This window comes from Phacochoerus africanus, chromosome X (genome assembly GCF_016906955.1).
Source record: "Phacochoerus africanus isolate WHEZ1 chromosome X, ROS_Pafr_v1, whole genome shotgun sequence".
Classification (NCBI taxonomy): domain Eukaryota; kingdom Metazoa; phylum Chordata; class Mammalia; order Artiodactyla; family Suidae; genus Phacochoerus; species Phacochoerus africanus.
In genome coordinates this window covers 71,701-90,924 of record NC_062560.1, presented here as the reverse complement: position 1 = coordinate 90,924, position 19,224 = coordinate 71,701, and the positions used below count along the sequence as shown (strand labels likewise).

The 19,224-nt window shown below is 45.0% G+C and overlaps 1 long non-coding RNA gene across 1 annotated transcript; it reads left to right on the top strand.

The window, feature by feature from the left end:
- The first annotated feature begins 1,953 nt into the window (after nt 1-1,953).
- Nucleotides 1,954-18,549, top strand: LOC125118938 (uncharacterized). Its single transcript, XR_007132920.1, has 3 exons — nt 1,954-2,321; nt 3,443-3,559; nt 18,342-18,549. It is a non-coding gene; the product is annotated as an uncharacterized LOC125118938 (long non-coding RNA).
- The last annotated feature ends 675 nt before the right edge of the window (nt 18,550-19,224 follow it).

Here is a 19,224-nt window from a genome sequence, read left to right as displayed (position 1 = left end):
CTTAATGAAGAAGCGGGGTCCATGGAGATAAATATCTTTTGAATATTGCTTCCAGCCCAAGCAGCTCGTGGGGGGGGTGGGTGGGGAGTGGAATCTGTCTAGAAGTTCTTTGAAAAAGAAGAGGAGGAAGAAGGAGAGAAAAAAAAAAAAAGCCAGCAAGAGTATAATCGCAAAGGAGTTGCATAATTCTGTCGGTTATTTTTAGAATCATTTCCATGGTGTGAAAAAATCACTGAGGAAAGAAATTAATAATGTGTGTCTCGTCTTGCTTCCTAGTAACACACAGCAGAGCTTTCTGAGCAGTTGGTGGGGGGGGGGGGTGTTCCCCCTGCAGGACGAGAACAGCCTCCTTGGGGGTCTACCCTTGGCTGTAACATTGCATGTCTGACAGTGCAGAGTGAAAGGGCATGTTTTTGGCTCTGATTTTTGAGCCTGGGAGTCATGGCAGGAAGCAGGGGCTTCTGATGGAGGCTACCAGTAATTGCCCCAAAGGTTCTCTTTACCAGCTGGGGGTGGGGGTCCCCAGAAAGTGCCTTTTCTTGCATCCATGCTACATCCATGTGGCTGTGGTCCCCAGTTTCTCTGCCTCCCTTCCTGCCATGCACTCTCCTCAAGATAAGGTACAGACTCTATAAACATCAGCACCGATTCCCATTTCACTTGGTGTCCTCCAGGTGTTTTTCTTTGCCCCAAGCCTGCTTTCTTTGCAGACAAGGCTGAGTTCTTTTTGGGCCAGCAGGCAGGACCTCATCACCACAGCTCTTCCCTGGCCAGCTGTCCTTTCAGGACAACAGATACCATGAGCCCCAGGCTACGGGTTTCCTAATCTTATGGGAATGTGAACTCCACTGCTTTGAATGTTGATGTGAATTTTGTGGTGAAGACAGCAAGCTGGGACGGCAACAGGCAGGTGACAACAATTGAACCTGACCAGGGGTGACTTCCAAAGTGGTTTGATGGCAAATGCTTCCTTTCTCTGCATCCAGAGACCAAAGCCATGTTGCTTGGTACATCTGGGAGTTCCAGACAAGCTTTCCTCTTTCTCTTGACTATAGATACTCTTGTGCTTATAGGTCCTGAAAGGAAGAAGCCTGGAACACCTGGCGAGGACTGCCTGCTCCCAGGGGCGGGTTCCGTGAATGCCAAGTGGATTTAAACCTGTACTCCTCACTGCCCTTTCTGGGTGTCCATTCAGAGGAAATGAAATCACTGTCTCCAGGAGAAACCTTCCCTCCCACATTCATTGCAGCATGATCCGCAATAACCAAGATGTGGGAAACACCCAAACCTCCACGGACCGATCCTGTGTTGCTGTGGCTGTGGTGTAGGACAGTGGCTGTAGCTCCACTTTGACCCCTAGCCTGGGAACCCCAAAATGCCGTGGGTGTGGCCCTAAAAAGAAAAAAGGGAAACCATCTTGCCATTTGTGGCAACACAGATAACCCTGGAGGACATAATGCTGAGTGATGTGAGCCAGATGGCGTGGAACAGGGGAGAAACTCTGTATTCCATGACTAGTTACTAAAGGGAAGTTCCCTATATGCTTAAATTATGCATAATGGCCCATCTCAGGGAACCGCCCCTCCCAGGTCATGAGCATTAAGCTAAAATAACTTTGTTGAGCTCACAGGAGACATCCCGCCTAAGACCACCTGTGAATGTCAGCAGGAAGGAAGAAATTAGCACATCCCTTTGGTGTCTGGCTGGACCTGGACTTTACCCCCTCCCTTTTTAGTATAAAAGAAGCCTGGGACTTGTGTGGCAGCAGGTTGAGCATGTGACAGTGTCATTGCAGTGGGTCACTGCTGTGGCTCGGTTTTGATCCCTGGCCTGGGAACTTCCGCATGCTGCGGGCAGAGCCAAAAAGAAGAAGAGGAGGAGGAGGAGGAGGAGAAGAAGAGGGGGAGGAGGAAGAGAAGGAAGGAAGGGAGAGAGAGAGGGAGGGAGGCAGGAAGGAAGGAGGAAGAAGCAGCTTGAATTCTAACCCAGGAAGATGGCTCTTTGGGACATGAGTCCACCATCCTCTCAGTCTGCTGGCTTTTCAAATAAAGTCACTCACTGTGACTCATCTCTTGATATACTGATGAGCAGTATGAGCTTGGATGGGGTAGCAAATTTTGGTGAAGCCAGCCAGGAGCCTTGCCGCTCATGGCCAGCCCAGCCCGAGTTGGGGAATTTTCAGGTCAGGTCCTCGCAGCTGCTGGGACCTTATCCCGAGCATCCTCCTTTCAGAATTCTCCAAAGCGGCACCAGCTGCCCCAGCACTTGGCAGATGGAGCCAGGAATTGACCTCAGGGAATCCACGGGCTCCATACAGTAGGGTAAGTGACTCTGGTGTCTTCAGCCAGGGTCTTGTTTACCTCTATTTGGGGCATTTTTTTCCTCTGGAATCAGCTATTTTTTTTTTTTTTTGTATTTGCATGGGGTGCCGTGTTGCAGAAAGGAAATAACTGCTGGGCTTTTCCTCGGTGCGTGAACCAGTTTGTTTGCCTCTGTTCTGCGTTCATTCCTATTGTCATGGGTTTGTGGATTTGGTGCTGGTTTTTTTTTTTTTTTTCCCTTGGTTCCTCTCTCTGTCCACCTGCCCTGCTATCTGTCCATCTACCCCCCTCTCCCTCTTCTCTCTCTTTTATTTTGTATTCCTCCTTTTCTTCTTAAAGTTAATAAATAGTGAAGTATTTTAGATTTTTAAGACTGGTCTCTCTGGGAAGGAGAATTTTCTTGGCTAGGGTTGGGTCAAAACATGCATTTCTGGAAAGAACAGTACTTTCCAAAAATGTTAACTGTTTCGACTCAATGTGTTTCTGGCACTATTTGGTTATTTTGTACTATGTTAGGTTATGTTACTACTTCAGATCCCTTTTTGAATCTTGCACTGGGGCCTGTTTTTTTTGTTGTTGTTTTTTTGTTTTGTTCTTTTTAGGGCTGCACCCACAGCATGCGGAAGTTCCCAGGCTTGGGGTGGGCGAATTGGAGCTACAGCTGCCAGCCTACACCATGGTCACAGCAACGTGGGATCTGAGCTGTGTCTGCAACCTACACCACACCTCATGACCAAACTGGATCCTTAACCCACTGAGCAAAGCCAGGGATCAAGCCCACATCCTCATGGATCCTAGTCGGGTTTGTTAATTGCTGAGCCACAAAGGGAACTCCCGGTGCTATGTAGTTCTTGAACTTATAAATATGGGAAATACTCCATCTGTCTCTAAGGAAAGCCCTTTAGGGGCATATCCTAAGTAAATGGTCCAAATATAGCTTTGAGTCTGAGTAAGAAAGAGATGATATTATGTGGTCATTGCAGGTGGTCCCCATTATATGCCAGCGTCCGAAGCCTGGTGGCCCCTGAGCGGTTCACTCAATTCCTATACAGTCTTGCAATTGGAATTATTTTGTGAAAGACCAGGGAAAACACAAAAACTTGTCTATTCTTGTCTGAAAGGGGGACCTTGCCAGGGAGAAGAGAAAGGATCCACCTGACTGCTAAAATCACCGAAAGACCCATCCCAGAATTCAGCCTGGTGGGTGGATGCCCCAGCCAAAAGGCATCCTTGTAATGGTAAGAGATGATCATTTGCTGTTTACGGTTTTAGAGGGAATGGCTCTATGGTTTTGTGAAGAAGCGGGAAAGCAGGAGGCAATAGCTTACGTGCAAGGGTTTGTGCTATGACGTCAGGGTGGGAAGATACCAGACGTTGTCACATTGTGGGAAAAGACACCCAAGGGGAAATGCGTCACTCAGGAAGAAAAGAAAGATCACGAAAGTAAAGACATGTGGCTCCAACCTCCAGCCGAGCTATGCCAACATTTCTGCCGTCTCCACTCTCTCCCATTCCTTTCCAGACACAATTCCCAACAGGAAGTGCTCAGACTGGCTCTGTCTCCTTATAGGGATCAATTAAGAAATGCTGTGTTTGTGCCTGGGGCCCAAGGACCTGATCTGCTTTCACCCAGTTTGAGCCAAGAGCCACTCCCAAATCAAGGCAGTTTCATGTATGCCTTTATCCCATAGGAAGGTAGATGCAAATGGCCAGCCAGCTGGGTTTCTGTGGATGCATAACCCCTTCTCCACCTTGTACTTGCAGCGGTTCCCCCCAACCCCCACCCCCAGCCCCTGGCCCCAGGCATCTCTCCAGACAAAACTTTCATTCAAAAAGATACACCAGGGAGTCCCGTTGTGGCACAGTGGTAACAAACCTGACTAGTATCCATGACGATGTGGGTTCGATCCCTGGCCTCACTCAGTGGGTCATGGATCCAGTGTTGCCATGAGCTGTGGTGTGGGTTCCAGACATGGCTCAGATCCTGAGTGGCTCTGGCTGTGACGCAAGCCAGCAGCTGTAGCTCCGATACTACCCCTAGCCTGGGAACTTCCATATGCTGTGGGGGCAGCCTTAAAAAACAAACAAAAAAATTGCACCCCAGTGTTCATTGCACTATTCACAATAGCCAAGACACAGAAACAACCTAAATGTCCATCAACAGATCATTGGATTAAGAAGATGTGGTGTATATACGCAGTGGAATATTACTCAGTCATAAAAAAGGACAAAATCATGCCATTTGCAGCAACATGGATGCAACTAGAGACTCTTGTACTAAGTAAGGTAACTCGGAAAGAGAAACACAAATACCATATGACCTCACTGACATGTAAAGGTGTCTTTCCTTATGTTAACGAGGTAGGTGTTTCCCCTTTTCTAAGTCGGGCTCAGAGGGCTGGATGCTAGGTCAAGTTGCCCCCTCCATGTTAGTATCTTTTCTCAAAGTAGGTCTCTCAGCCTTGGCCTAAAGTATCTCCTTTCTCAGGGATGGCTGCTAATCCTTCTGCTAGTCCTTTGCAGAATTTGAAGGGTGCACGCTCTCCTTTGTGGTCTTTGGGGCAGGGTTTCGGAATTGAAAAACCCTCTGCAGGTTGTTTCAAAGATGTTATCCTTTGCACGCATCAGTGGCAGCTAAGAAGCATGGTGTCTCTCTGAGCCCCAGTTGCACTGCCAGGTGTTAGGGAATTCTGAAAGAGGAATACGATGCAGTCTTGAATGTCAGGGAAATTGTGGTGACTTTCTGCCTCTGGGCCGTGCCTGTCTTCGTGTTGTCATTGGTCAGAGAGAGTTGAACTTGCCCTCCTGGGCACTGGCAGGGTAAAATGTTGAAACTCACCCAGCTCAGTGAAGTGCTTCCTGGAGACCTGTTTAGAGTAGATGGAACAGGAGCTCAGAGTCCATGTGAAAAAGCTGGCATTTTCTCTGTGGTGCTGGAAGTGTAACTGAAACCCGCCTCTGGATACCAGCACCCATAAAGTCTTAGAGACAGAATTGGGGTGAAACAGCAGAAACAGCTGTATTGTTCTGCCAGGCAGAGGAGGCTGCCTGGCAGGTGAGGCCCTCCAAATGGTATCCTCCCTTGAGAGGGGACAGCAAGGGCTCCTGTAGCTCGAAAACCAGGGCTGTTGATAAGGATGAGGGAGCCTGCGTTCTTCTCCCTCCAGAGATCATTTCAGAGTCATCACAGCCGCAGTCAGGAGGTCCAGGGATGGTTTATGTTGGTCTTGAAGTTGATGGCACCTTGACCTCCTCTCTGCAGTGAAGATGGCTCACGAAGGAAGGGGATGATGGCAAATGTTTCAAAAGAAAAGAAAACACCAGGTACGATAGAATAGCACTAGAAAGTAACCATAAGGGAAAAAGGAAAAAAGCCATGAAGCAAGGAAGAGATCATTTCTGAAGAGCTGGTTAGAGTCAGTTCATGGCCAAGGCAGGGCTTAACATCATGGAGACTTTTCTCACTAGTTTTTAGCTGTAACAATGTTTCCTCATCACCAACTATGGAGTCAGCCCTTTGGGAAGGAGGAGAGGCCTGGGAGGTGAAAGGAAAAGCCTTTGCCTTGGAAACACAAGGACTCAGGTGCTGGTCCACGGTTTCAGAAGGAGACAGCTGTGCCTCCTGGTCTGGGATGAATCATGTCCCTCCTGGTTACCGCTTGAAGTTCTAACTAATGCCCAGAACCTCGGAAGGTCACCTTATCAGAAGAGGTGGTTGAGTAAGAATGAGCACATTAGGATGGGCACTGATCTAAAATGCCTGGCATCCTTAGGGAAAGGGGAAACGTGGATACAGGCACACACACACACACACAGGAAGAATGCCAGAAGATGGCCATTGCTAGCCAAAGAGAGAAGTCTGAAACTGATCTTGGCTTCAAAGCCTCAGAAAGAACCAACCCCAAGGTCACCTTGACCTCTGTCTTCTATGGTTTATATTATAAGTAGGAGATGTCTCTATTTATCTATCTATCTAAAGATTTATATACATAGCAGATATATTATAATGTGATATATTATGTTATATACATAGCAGTATATTTATACTATAAACATACATAGTATGTTATATGTTATATACACTTTCTGTTTTAGAAAGCATACAGATACAATTTATTTCAAGGAATTGGCTCACACAAGGGTGGGGCTGTCGCATTACTCTCACATTCAAAATGGGTCAGGCAGTTGGGAAACTAGGCAGGAGCTCATTGTTTTAGTCTTGAGACAGAATTTCTTTTTCTGGGAAATCTCAGTTTTGAGTCTAAAGCTTTTCAGTGGATTAGGAAAGACCTTCCATTATCAAGGGAATCTGCTTAAATTGGACTTTAAGTAAAGCCATCCAGCTATGTGTAAACTACTATTTGATTAAACTCCTGGGTACTAGAGCCTAATCAACCTTACAAGTTATGGGCTGAATTGTATTCTCCCAACCCCACCACCCATCCCTATATTGAAGCCCCAAACCCCAGCACCTCTTGTGTGTGATGTATTTGCAGATGGGTCTTGAAAGAGGGGTTCAAGGTACAATTAGGTCACGATGGTGGGTCCTGACCCCCAGGACAGGGCCCCTTAGACGAATAGGAGGTCAGGACACAGACACCCACAGAGGGACGGTCCTGTGAGGACACAGGGAGGAGATGGCCATCTACACGCCCAGGGGAGAGGCCTCGGGAGGGACCAGCCCTGCCCACCCCTGGGACTCAGAGTCCGGCCTCCGGAACTTCCAGCAGGGGATAAATGTCTATTGTTTAAGCCACCTGGTCTGTGGTAATTTGTTATGACAACCTTTGCAGACTAATGTAACACCTAAGACTAAGCGTTAAGATATACGACAGATGGAAGTTCCTGTTGTGGCTCAGCAGGTTAAGAATCCAACATTGTGTCCATGAGGATGGGGGTTTGATCCCTGGCCTTGCTCAAGGAGTTAAGGATCCAGCACTGCTGCAACCTGTGGTGTAGGTAGCAGATGCAGCTCTGGTCCCATGTTGCCGTGGCTGTGGTGTAGGCTGGCAGCTGCAGCTCTGATTCGACTCCTAGCCTGGGAACTTCATATGCTGCAGGTGAGGCCCTAAAAAGGAAAAAAAAAAAAATATATATATATATATATAATATCCAGAATATTAAGTATATATTAATATATACAGAATATTAATATATACTTAAAATATATTCAGAATATTAACTAAAAAGGCCGAACAGATTTTGAGAACAGAAATATATATAAATTTAAATAAGTGAAAAATTATTTTTCCCTTATAAGAAATGCAAATCCAAACACAGATGGGAACCTACCCGTTTTAACCTTCGAAATGGCAGATCTCAAAAATCAATAACACACAGAGAGTGTTTTGATAATGACTGTGAAGCTCAGTCCCCTGAGAGGAAAATTGGGCAAAGAAGACCCACACTTAAAAAGCACATGGGTGAGTTCCCGTCGTGGCTCAGTGGTTAACGAATCCGACTAGGAACGATGAGGTTGCGGGTTCGAGCCCTGGCCTTGCTCAGTGGGTTAAGGATCTGGCATTGCTGTGAGCTGTAGTGTAGGTTGCAGACACGACTCGGATCCTGCGTTGCTGTGGCTCTGGCATAGGCTGGTGGCTACAGCTCCGATTAGACCCCTAGCCTGGGAATCTCCATATGCTGTAGGAGCGGCCCCAGAAAAGGCAAAAAGACAAAAAAAAAAAAGTGCATGAGGAGTTCCCCTTTTGGTTCAGCCGTAACAAACCTAGCTAGTATCCATGAGGACTCGTGTTCAACCCCTGGCCTTGTTCAGTGGGTTAAGAACCCGGTGTTGCCATGAGCTGTGGTGTAGGCTGGGGGTTACAGCTCTGATTTGACCCCTAGCCTGGGAACTTCCATATGCTGCAGGTGCAGCCCTAAAAAGACCAAAAAAAAAAAATCTTTATCACTTAAAAAGCCCATGACCTGTGACCTCACATTTCTGTTTTTAGGACTGCACTCAGACATCCTCCCTTATGGCAAGAAAGATCTATGTTTTAGTATGTATATACAACAGAATTATTTCCTAGTTGTGCAGAAAAACACTAAAATGACCATGGACAGAAGCTAGTTAAATGACAAGCATTCGTAAATGGAATATTAGGCAGCCATGAAAAAGAGTGCATGTGTGTGTCTAAACATGTGTACTTTGTACTAAACTACTCTATGTCCAGATGCTTAGAAAAAGTTCTAATAGCCTCTAGAGAGCAGGACTCTGAATCTGCTCTCCAAGAATGGTTAATTCTTGCTTGCAGATCTTTCTGTATGCTTGGACTTTAAGTTTTTCCTTATGTGCTCTGATTTTTCAGTTAAAATCACCAATGAAATGTTCTTGAATTGCCTGGCTTCTATTAAGACAATGCTCAATTGTGTTCTGGGGTTTTTTTCTTTGCTTGTTTTGTTTTTGTTCTGTTTTGTGTTTGGCTGTGCCCACGGCATTTGGAAATTTCTAGGCCAAGGATTGAACTCCCTGTAGTGATCTGAGCCACTGAAGTGCCACAGGGGAACTCCTGAGTTCTGTTTTAATAAAATAGTCATGGGAGTTCTTGGTCTGGCTCAGCAAGTTAAGGATCTGGCATTGTCCCTGATGTGTCTCACATTGCTGCTGTGGCACAGGTTCAATCCCTGGCAGGGGAACTTCCACATGCCATAGGCATGGCCAAAAAAGTGGTCATGGACTTTCTATGGCAGTCAGCACTCTACAGAAGGAGCTTGTGAAATGCTGGACCCTGTACATGGATTCTGGTCTTTTTCATCATTCTCCTCTGAAGTGGTTCTTGAAAATCCAATGCTGCTTCCCATGCAACTCCCTGTAAGATAAGGAAAATGTCAGCCTTTCCTTGAGGGTATGCAATATCTCTGAAATCCAGGGCTTCAGAGCTCCCATCCTAACTTCCACTGTTTACATAAGAAACATACATTTTGAGGGCTGGGGTCAAATTTGCCATTTCCCTCTGTTATTTAACAGTTGATGTAATTACTGACCACATCTTTTTTTCTTTTCTTTCTTTTTTACAGCCATATCTGTGGCATATGGAAGTTCCCTGGCTAGAGTTCGAATCAGAGCTGCAGGTGCCAGCCTATACCACAGTCATGCTGACACCAGATCCGAGCCACATCTGCAACCTACACCGCAGAGTACAGCAATACCAGATCCTTAACCCGTGCAGCGAGGCCAAGGATCGAACCTGCATCTTCCCAGGACACTGTGTCGGGTTCTTAACCTGCTTAGCCACAACGGGAACTCTGTGACCACATCTTTAAGTCTGTGTCTTGCATGTATCGATACAGAAGGCATCATTAGGGGTCATACAAACATGGACCCTAAAACTTGCAAGAAATAAGTACCGACAGGAAAACCTGAGCTCTGAGCCTTGCGGGGCTCAACTCAAGTTCTGAAAATTCTGCCAGGAAGTACGACACACCTAAAATATACTCCAGTGTCCACAATTGTCAATGCTGCCATGAAGGAGACAGGCTGTAATTGTTAAAAACACATGTGAGGAACACGCAGAAAAGCAGAAAGTTCTGGACGTTTCTTTAATCATGCGACATGAGAACCTGAAGAGTCACCAAGAAGGCTATTGCGATGATCAGCAGACAGTGTAATGATGAGATGCTTGCTTGACCTCATTACCTGCGGAATTCAGCAAAGCCTCTTGGATCAGACTTGGGATAATTTCTAGACATGATATGGACTTTGGGGTGTTCCCGTTGTGGCCCAGCAGAAATGAACCTGACTGGCATCCATCAGGATGCAGATTTGATTCCTGGCCTTGCTCCATGGGTTAAGGATCTGGCATTGCCATGAGTGGCAGTGTAGGTCTCAAATGTGGCTCAGATCCTCCATTGTTGTGGCTGTGGCATAGGCTGGCAGCTGCAGCTCTGATTGGACCCCTAGCCTTGGAACTTCCATATGCAACAGGTGTGGCCCTAAAAAGAAAAAAAATGCCCTTTGGGGTTTCTACTGCCTGATTCAGGAAATTTGGCAGCTTGGCATGGTGGGAGCAAGATGCTTCTTTCAAACACTAAGTGTCTGGGGGACACTGTTGTAGAATGAGGCCAAGTTTCCAGCTGACATATGTTTCACCTACTGGGGAAAAGGAGAGTATAAAAAATATATGTATACAACCAGAAGACTCTTAGGTGAGGGTCCCGCAGGAAGTCCAGCGTCGTACCGTATTTCTCCTAAAGCATCGCTATTCTGTCTTCCTCTTCCCCAACCCCCATCAGCATGGCAGCTGAGTGGTCACCCTTGAGCTTGAGCATGGGTATCTTGTGCTGCCCTCTCAGGCCAGGCATCCTTGGGGAGGCTACAGTACTCAGCCTGGAGCCACAGTAGACACACACATTCCCACCGCTCAGCACATTTTCAGTTGGGACACTACACAAACTTGACGGTAAAGCAGTTGAGAGTGAGAACGCGAAAGCTGGTGCGGGACGGGGTGGGGGGGCGTGGAATGAAACAGGTCCCTAACTATGTCTGCACTGCCATTCCACACAGTCTGGAATCAAGTGCTGTGGGTTTAAAAGAAACGTTCTCTGACAAAATGCCCCTTGAGGAACCTCAAAAATGTGCTTGTCCATTGCTCCACTGCAGGAAATGTGGTAGTCAGGGGCTCCATATTTTGTGCCTCCAAAGCTATCACCTCCTAGGTCAGGTGGCCATACTTCCCCCGATTAACCGCCCTCCCACCCGCCAGTGTCAGGAATATTAAGGCAGGTCAGTTCCTGGGGTACAGAAGACCTCTGATGGTCAACTTTGGCTTGAAGACCCCAAAACTGCCTCTCCCAGTCATCCTACCCCCTCCCCCTTTCTTTCAACCAAAGCCAGACTCGTACTGAGCCCTACCCAGATCCTGTCCCATTTTCCCTCCCAAGAGTATGTCTCCTAAAACAATGCTTTCCCCTCGAAGCACATCTTATCTCCTCCAAGGATTCATCTTGGAATCTGCTCATCAGGGAACCCAGAAAAACCCAAACCTCCTTCCATCCAAAAAGGTGTGTCTGTTGGTTTTTCCAAAGTAGGAGCTCTTGGGAATTCCCTGGTGGCTCAGTGGGTTGAGGACCTGGCACTGTCACTGCTGTGGTATGGGTTGGATCCCTGGCCCAGGAACTTGCACATGCCATGGGTGCTGCGGGAAAAAAATGCATAAGGGATATAAAAATATTACCAAAGAAATCTGCTGCTTTAAATAACTATGAAATCGTTTTTTAAATAATGAAATAGACAGCACTTAATATGTGACAGTAGTTAAGTAATTTTTATATCTGTTATTCCATTAAACCTTGTGTAAACATGGTAACATGATCTTTCTTTGATCTGATGGAAGGGTTAGTTATATTTTGGTATGTGAAGAAGATGTTTTTGCATGATTTATTATCCTAAAATAGGATAGTTGCTATCATTGATCTGCTTAGAATTCTCAATATACTGGAAAAATAAGTCAGCTGATGTACAAAAATACATATCTAGCAACTGTTGACTACTGTAGGTATAATTTTAAATCAATTCCATTGTACTTACTCCCCCTGCCACCATAAAAAAAGAGAGAAATCCAGAAACTGAATGTAAATAGATAAGACAGAGCTTCCAGATCAGTACTGCACAGTAAAACTATAAGGCCAACCGAATACAGAACTACTCATTTTCTGGAAACCCCTTTAAAATAAGTAAAGCAAGGAGTTCCCTGGTGGCTCAGGGGATGAAGGATACAGCATTGTTACAGCTGTGGCTTGGGTTGCTGCTGTGGCACAGGTTCAGTCCCTAGCCTGGGAATGTCCCTGTGCAGCAGGTGTGGCCAAAGAAAAAAAATTTTAAATAATTAAAGTGAAATGGGTAAAAGCCACTTTGGTAATATTGTTCATGTGACCCGCTATAGGCAAGAGTCTATCATTTCATTATGTGATCAGCATAAAAATACTGGTGTAGGACTTCTCATTGTGGCTCAGCGGAAACGAATCTGATGAGTATCCATGAGGACACAGGTTTGATCCCCAGCCTTGATCAATGGGTTAAGGATCCGACATTGCTGTGCACGGTGGTATAGGTCACAGACATGGCTCAGATCCTGCGCTGCTTTGGCTGTGACGTAGGTTGGCAGCTACAGTTCTGCTTGGACCTCTAGCCTGGGAACCTCCATGTGTGGTGGGTGTGGCCCTAAAAAGACCAAAAAAAAAAAAAAGCTGGTATATTCTTCAGTGGAGGTATCGTTCTAAGGCTTTGAATTCTTGGGGTGTATATCACTCTTACATCTTACCTCCTGCTGGGCTGGCCACATTTCTTATCCTCATCATGGTTACAGGTACCCGGAGCTGCCATACTGAGCAGCAAAGGTCTTCACTTTCCCCTTTTCTTCCCATCAGTAACCCATTAATACATCAGAGCTGAGTGTCCTCGGTGCTTAGAGGTCAACAGGACCATGAGTATTTTCTAGCCCACAGAACTGGACTTATACATCCCTTTTCTTTTTTGAACCATTCAGATTAAACCCTCTTTAAAAATTTCTTTTTTTATTTTTGTAGTCATCTTTTTAAAAAATAAAGTGTAGTTGAGGTACAGAAATATTATATAAATGCAGGTGTATAGTACAGTACAGTGATTTCACAGTTTTGAAAGGTTATTCTCTGTTTAGTTCCAATAAAATATTGGCTCTATTCCCCGTGTTGTACAGTATATCCTTGTAGCTTTTTTTATACCTAACAGTTTGTACCACTTCCTCCCCTCCCCCATCTTCCCCCTCCCCGCTTCCCTCTCCCCGCTGGTCACCACTAATTTCTTCTCTGTATCTGTGAGTCTCCTTCTCTTTTGTTATATTCTCTACACCATTGTTTTTTTTTTTTTTACATTCCACATATAAGTGAGATCATATAGTATTTGCCTTTCTGTTTCTGACTTATTTCACTTAGCATAATACCCTCCCAGTCCAACCATGTAGTTGCAAATGGCAGAATTTCATTCTTTTCAGGGCCGAGTAATATTCCACTCGGTACATATATGTACCACAACTTCTTTATCCATTCCTCTGTCAATGAACATTTCAGTTGCTTCTGTATCTTGGCTATTGTGAATAGTGCTGCTCTGAATATGAGGGTGCATGTGTCTGTGGCAATTAGCGTTTTTGGGTTTTTGGTTTGATTTTCAGATATATATACCCAGGAATAGAATTGCTGGATCATAGGCTGCTTCTACTTTTAGTATTTTGAGAAACCTCCATCCTGTTTTCCATAGGGGCTGCACCAGTTTACATAAGGAAAGCTGAGATTTCCTTTTATAAAAATCAAGTGACTTGGGGCCATAAGAAATTGTCCTACATAACACAAAGGTTCGTTATGCACCAACAAGTAGACTGTTGTTTCAAACTTTTGATGTTACCTAATGAGAAGAGAGTGGTAGGTTTCGGACTTTGTTTGGCAAGGGGGGCGGGGGGCAGGTCACAGCAGTTCAGGGATCTACATTGATAGACAAGCAGGACTTTCAATGCCAAGGCCTTATCAGTGATCCAGGTGATAGCTTAATAGCTGCTCCATCAGGGGGTCCCTTAGTTCACACAAAAGCCAGCGTTCATTTTACAAGCCCTTGGCATGGTTGTATAAGAGAGGAAAATCAGTGTGCTCAGTTCAGACCCCAAAATGTTGTTCCAGTTTGGGGTGAGTGTAGGAGGCCATAATTACACAGACCTTGGAAGAAGAAAGACCTAAGCTGTAATTGCGTCACACAGTGGAGAGAAGGTCCTGTGGGCTGAACACATAGCCTCTGCAGGCAAGTACTTCCTGTCTGACTCGTACTCTTAGATTTTTATTTTTTTGACATGTTTGCAGCGTGCAAGAGTTCCAGGCCAGAGATCTAATCTGCACCACAGCAGTGACCTGAGCTGCACCAGCGACAATGCTGGATTCTTAACCCACTGAGCCACCAGGGAACTCTTCAAACATGCATTTTATTTTATTATAATACTTTTTTCTCTTTTTAGGGCCACACCTGCAGCATATGGAGGTTCTCCAGCTCGGGGCTGAATCAGAGCTGTAGCTGCCGGCCTACACCACGGCCACAGCCACACGGGATTGGAGCCACATCTGCAACCTACACCACAGCTCACGGCAACACCAGATCCTGAACCCACTCAGCAAGGACAGGGATCGAACCCGCAACCTCATGGGTACGAGTCGGATTCATTAACCACTGAGCTGCGACAGGAACTCCAAACTTGCATTTTAATGCTGACAACAGTCTTGATGGAGATGCAATATGAAATGGCAGAATTACCCAAAGATATTTTTAAACCACATCTTTAGAGGGAGATTTGAATGAATCCCTGTCAAGTATTTCAAAAAGGAAACAGAACATAAATGCAAAGATAAACTCTGCAAGGCAGTAATCAACAGGTGTGATTTAATTGATATATTCCCAAAAGACAGTGAAACATATATAACAAAAGAATAGCGGAGTTCCCATTGTGGCTCAGGGGTACCAAACTTGACTGGTACCACTTAGGATGCGGGTTCAATCCCTGGCCTTGCTCAGTGGGTTAAGGATCCAGCGTTGCCATGAACAGCGGTGTAGGTCACAGACGCGGCTTGGATCCCACGTGGCTGTGGCTGTGGTGTAGGCTGGTAGCTGCAGCTCCAATTCGACCCCTAGCCTGGGAACCTCCATATGCTGTAGGTGCAGCCCAAAAAAAAACAAAAAAATAAAGAAAGGAAATATGCACTCTTTTCACAGGGCATCTGAATCATTTCCAAAATTTCACCTGTGCTGATCTGAATCGTGTGCTGCAAAGGAAATCTCAAAAAAAAAAAAAAAAATCCAAAGAATCAAAATTATCCAGACATTATTTACTGTGCATTGTGCAATTATAATAAATAGCCAAAGCTCATAAAATATTTATGGGATCTAAATGTATCATAGTGCAATGGCTACATATGAAGACCTGCAGGACAGTGGGTGGAAGATGGGACTGAGAAAAAAAAAATGGTAAGCCATTTTTAGAAAACATGGACAATGATTTAACTCTTCAACTGAGACAAGCATTCTGGATATTGGGGAGTTCCCGTCATGGTGCAGTGGTTAACGAATCCGACTAGGAACCATGAGGTTGCAGGTTCAATCCCTGGCCTTTTTCAGTGGGCTAAGGATCCGGCATTGCCGTGAGCTGTGTAGGTCGCAGATGCGGCTCAGATCCTGTGTTGTTGTAGCTGTGGTGTAGGCCGGTGGCTACAGCTTCGATTGGACCCCTAGCCTGGGAACCTCCATGTGCCACAGGAAGCGGCCCTAGAAAAGGCAAGAAGACCAAAAAGGAAAGCATTCTGGATATTGGTATTCACTGATTTCTCAGACCAGTTATAGCTCCTCCCAACTCTTACCGTTCCTACTATTCATACACATTTTTCAAAGTATCTCATAAGTTCTGAGTTTCCACAGTTGGTTTTCCCTTGATCCCGGACTTTGAAATCATAAGAGAACAGGGTTATACAGCTGTCACTATGGGACTGTTGATTCATTTTCTTCTATGATAGAAGCATTTAGTTGTCGAGGCTGTGTTTCTAACCTGTTTACTGGAAGAATTTTCCTTTGTAAAGCAAGTATTAGTCTTAGAAACATCTTTTGGGCCTCGCCAACATTGCCTAATAGTCTACAGAAACCATCTGGTACCTGAGAATATATTGATTTACAATTTCCCTAAAGCAGCTGGTCAGGAAGATGAAGCTTGAAAAAAAAAATCACACAAAAAGGTAAAAATAAGGTGAGTTCACCAAATATGACTTTTTTACGTTAATGTTGAAATTTCAGGTGCAGGCTTTTAAAGACCATGGTAACATGACAATAGATTTAAAGTGTGCGTTTGGGAGTTCCCTCATGGCACAGCAGGTTGAGGACCTGGTGGTGGTCACTGCTGTGGCTCTGGTTGCAGCTGTGGTGAGGGTTTGATCCCTGGCCTTGGAACTTCCGCATGCAGCCAAAAAATAAAAGCGTAACGTCCTTGCAACAGCATGAGCTCATGAAGTGTCCAGGAGAAAAAAAAAAAAAGTGCTAGCCATCAAACAAAACCATGAAAATGTAACCTTATACATAGATTTGTTGTAAATGTCCCCGTTTTTAAGACATATTTTTTAAAGTAGAGTTGATTTACAATGCTTCTTCAATTTCTGTTGTGCAGCAGTGACCCAGGCATACACGGTTTCCTGTGCTGTATCGTAGGACACCATTGCCCATCCATTCTAAATGTAACAATTTGCATCCACCAACCCCAAACTCCCCATCCATCCCGCTCCCTCCCCTCTTCCCCCTCCCCCCAGCAACCACTAGTCTGCTCTCCTTGGCCAGGATCTGTTTCTGTTTTATAGACAGGATCATCTGTGCCATATATTAGATTTCAGATAGAAGTGATATCATACGGTATTTGTTTTCCCTCTTTCTGATTTTCTTCATTTAGTATGAGAAACTCTCGTTGCAACCATATTGCTGCAAATGACATAATTTTTTCTTGTTTATGGCTGAGTTGTATTCCATTGCATATATGTACATCTTGTTGATCATTCATCTGCTGATGGACATTTAGCTTGTTTCTGAGTCTTGGCTATGGTGAATAATCCTTCCATGAACATGCCGGTGCATGTATCTTTTTGAATGAATGTTTTGTCTCCATATAAGCCCGGGATCATATGGTAGTTCTATATTTAGTTTTTTGAGGTACCTCCATGCTGGACAAGTTAACAATTAACAAATGCTGGAGAGGGTGTGGAGAAAAGTGTACCCTCTACTTTGGTGGGAACGTAACTATCCCTTTTAAAACTACACCTTCAATAATTTAATGGGTACCTACATCGGACAAATTCCTACCTTTATTTTTCTTAAACATCGTAGCTGCAAACTAACTCTTTGAAGGGTCATTTATGCCTGAAAAATAGAAATGGACTACTGACTTATAAGGGTACATCAGCTCCCATCTGAGGTCAGTGTTACATGGAATGAAATTCCACAAGGAGAAGAAAAAAAAAATTACAGTTGCTGCATATGCTTTGATGATATAACTTTGTATAACAATGTAATAATCACATTAAAGTCAGCACCTTTCCTTATAACCTCATCTTATAATAAAAGCAACTGTGAAAATTCAATTAGAAGTAGAAGCGCATTAACCTGAGTACATTGGATTTTAAGTGTGAAGCAATTAAAGAGAAAACAACAGTCGTTTAATTATTTTCTCTGAAATAAGATTTTTCTTCAGAATCCATGTGGCACTTTTCAAAAACATTATTCTTTGCCTATCTCCTGTCTGGATCCAAAAATATATTTGGAGACCAATTCAGGCATAGATGTTCTGAACATTTAATAGCTAAGAGAATAGGTCAAATTAAAGTTAATAATTGGAAGGGTGTTGGGCCATAATTGCCGTCATCCAGATCATGTACCTGAGTGTACTTTTTCTTTCTTTTTCTTTTCCTTCCTCCCTTCCTTTCTCCCCCCCTCCCCCTCTCTCTCTCTTTCTTTCTTTCATTCTCTTTTGTGTCTTTTTAGGGCCGCACCTGTGGCATATGGAAGTTCCCAGGCTATGGGTCACATTAGAGCTATAGCCGCTGGCCTACACCACAGCCACAGCAACACAGGATCTGAGCCCCATCTGTGACCTACACCACGGCTCACGGCGACGCTGGATCCTTAACCCACTGAGCGAGGCCAGGGATGGATCCTGAATCCTCATGGATCCTAGTTGGATTCATTACTGCTGAGCCCCAACGGGAGCTCCAGCTTTTCTGCTTTGTAATGGAGTGTCGTCAACAAGGTGTCCCTAAATCCTCCTGTCTTCTCAGATCTCCTTCTAAGAGGCACTGATTAAGGGATCCAGAACTCACCCCATTGTCTGCCTTGGTGGCCCATGACCGTTGTCATTGGGTTGAGGGGTCCTACAAACTCTGGGCCGTCAGCCTCTGGGGCTGGGGCTGCCCCCTTTACGTGGCTTCATCCTACTGCAGCCCCTTCCAGATTTCATCCACCAACCCCCTCCTTCATGGCTTTTTCAGACTGTGGACAGAAATTGTCACCTGCCATATCAGATGTTGCAGCCATCAAGCGCACAGCACTGGAGCCTCTCTGGACCGTGTGCCTTGGAGGGATTCAGGATGAGGAAAAGCCGGGAGCTAAAGTGTACATCAAAGAAATGATTTCAGTGAGCCCAGATTCTTGCATCTTCCCATAGTTAGAAAAGTGCTAAACTTCTTACCTAGCGATGTCTGGTTTTCTTTCTTTCTTTCTTTCTTTCTTTCTTTCTTTCCTTCCTTCCTTCCTTCTTTCTTTCTTTCTTTCTTTCTTTCTTTCTTTCTTTCTTTCTTTCTTTCTTTCTTTCTTTCTTTCTTTCTTTCTTTCTTTCCTTCCTTCCTTCCTTCCTTCCTTCCTTCCTTCCTTCCTTCCTTCCTTCCTTCTTCCTTCTTTCTTTCTTTCTTTCTCTCTCTTTCTTTCTTTCTTCCTCCCTCCCTCCCTCCCTCCCTCCCTCCTTTTCTTTTCTTTGCTCTGCTTTGCTTTGCTTTGCTTTACTTCTTGCTTTTAAGGGCTGCATCCACAGCACATGGGGGTTCCCAGGTTAGAGGTCCAGTCGGAGCTACAGCTGCTGGCCTACACCACAACCACAGCAACATCAGATCTGACCTCCCTCTGCAACCTTCACCACAGCTCACAGCAACGCCAGATCCTTAACCCACTGAGCAAGGCCAGGGATCGAACCCTGCAACGTCATGGTTCCTAGTCAGATCCTTCCGCTGTGCCACAATGGGAACTGCTGGTTTTCTTTAATTAACAGTCAACTTTTGATGTTCCCACTACCTGGTCTTTGTTGCGAAAATTTTCTATCCATCTTGGCTCCCAGGCCTGGGTCCTCAGAAAGTGCAAAGCAGAATAAAGCATAATTCC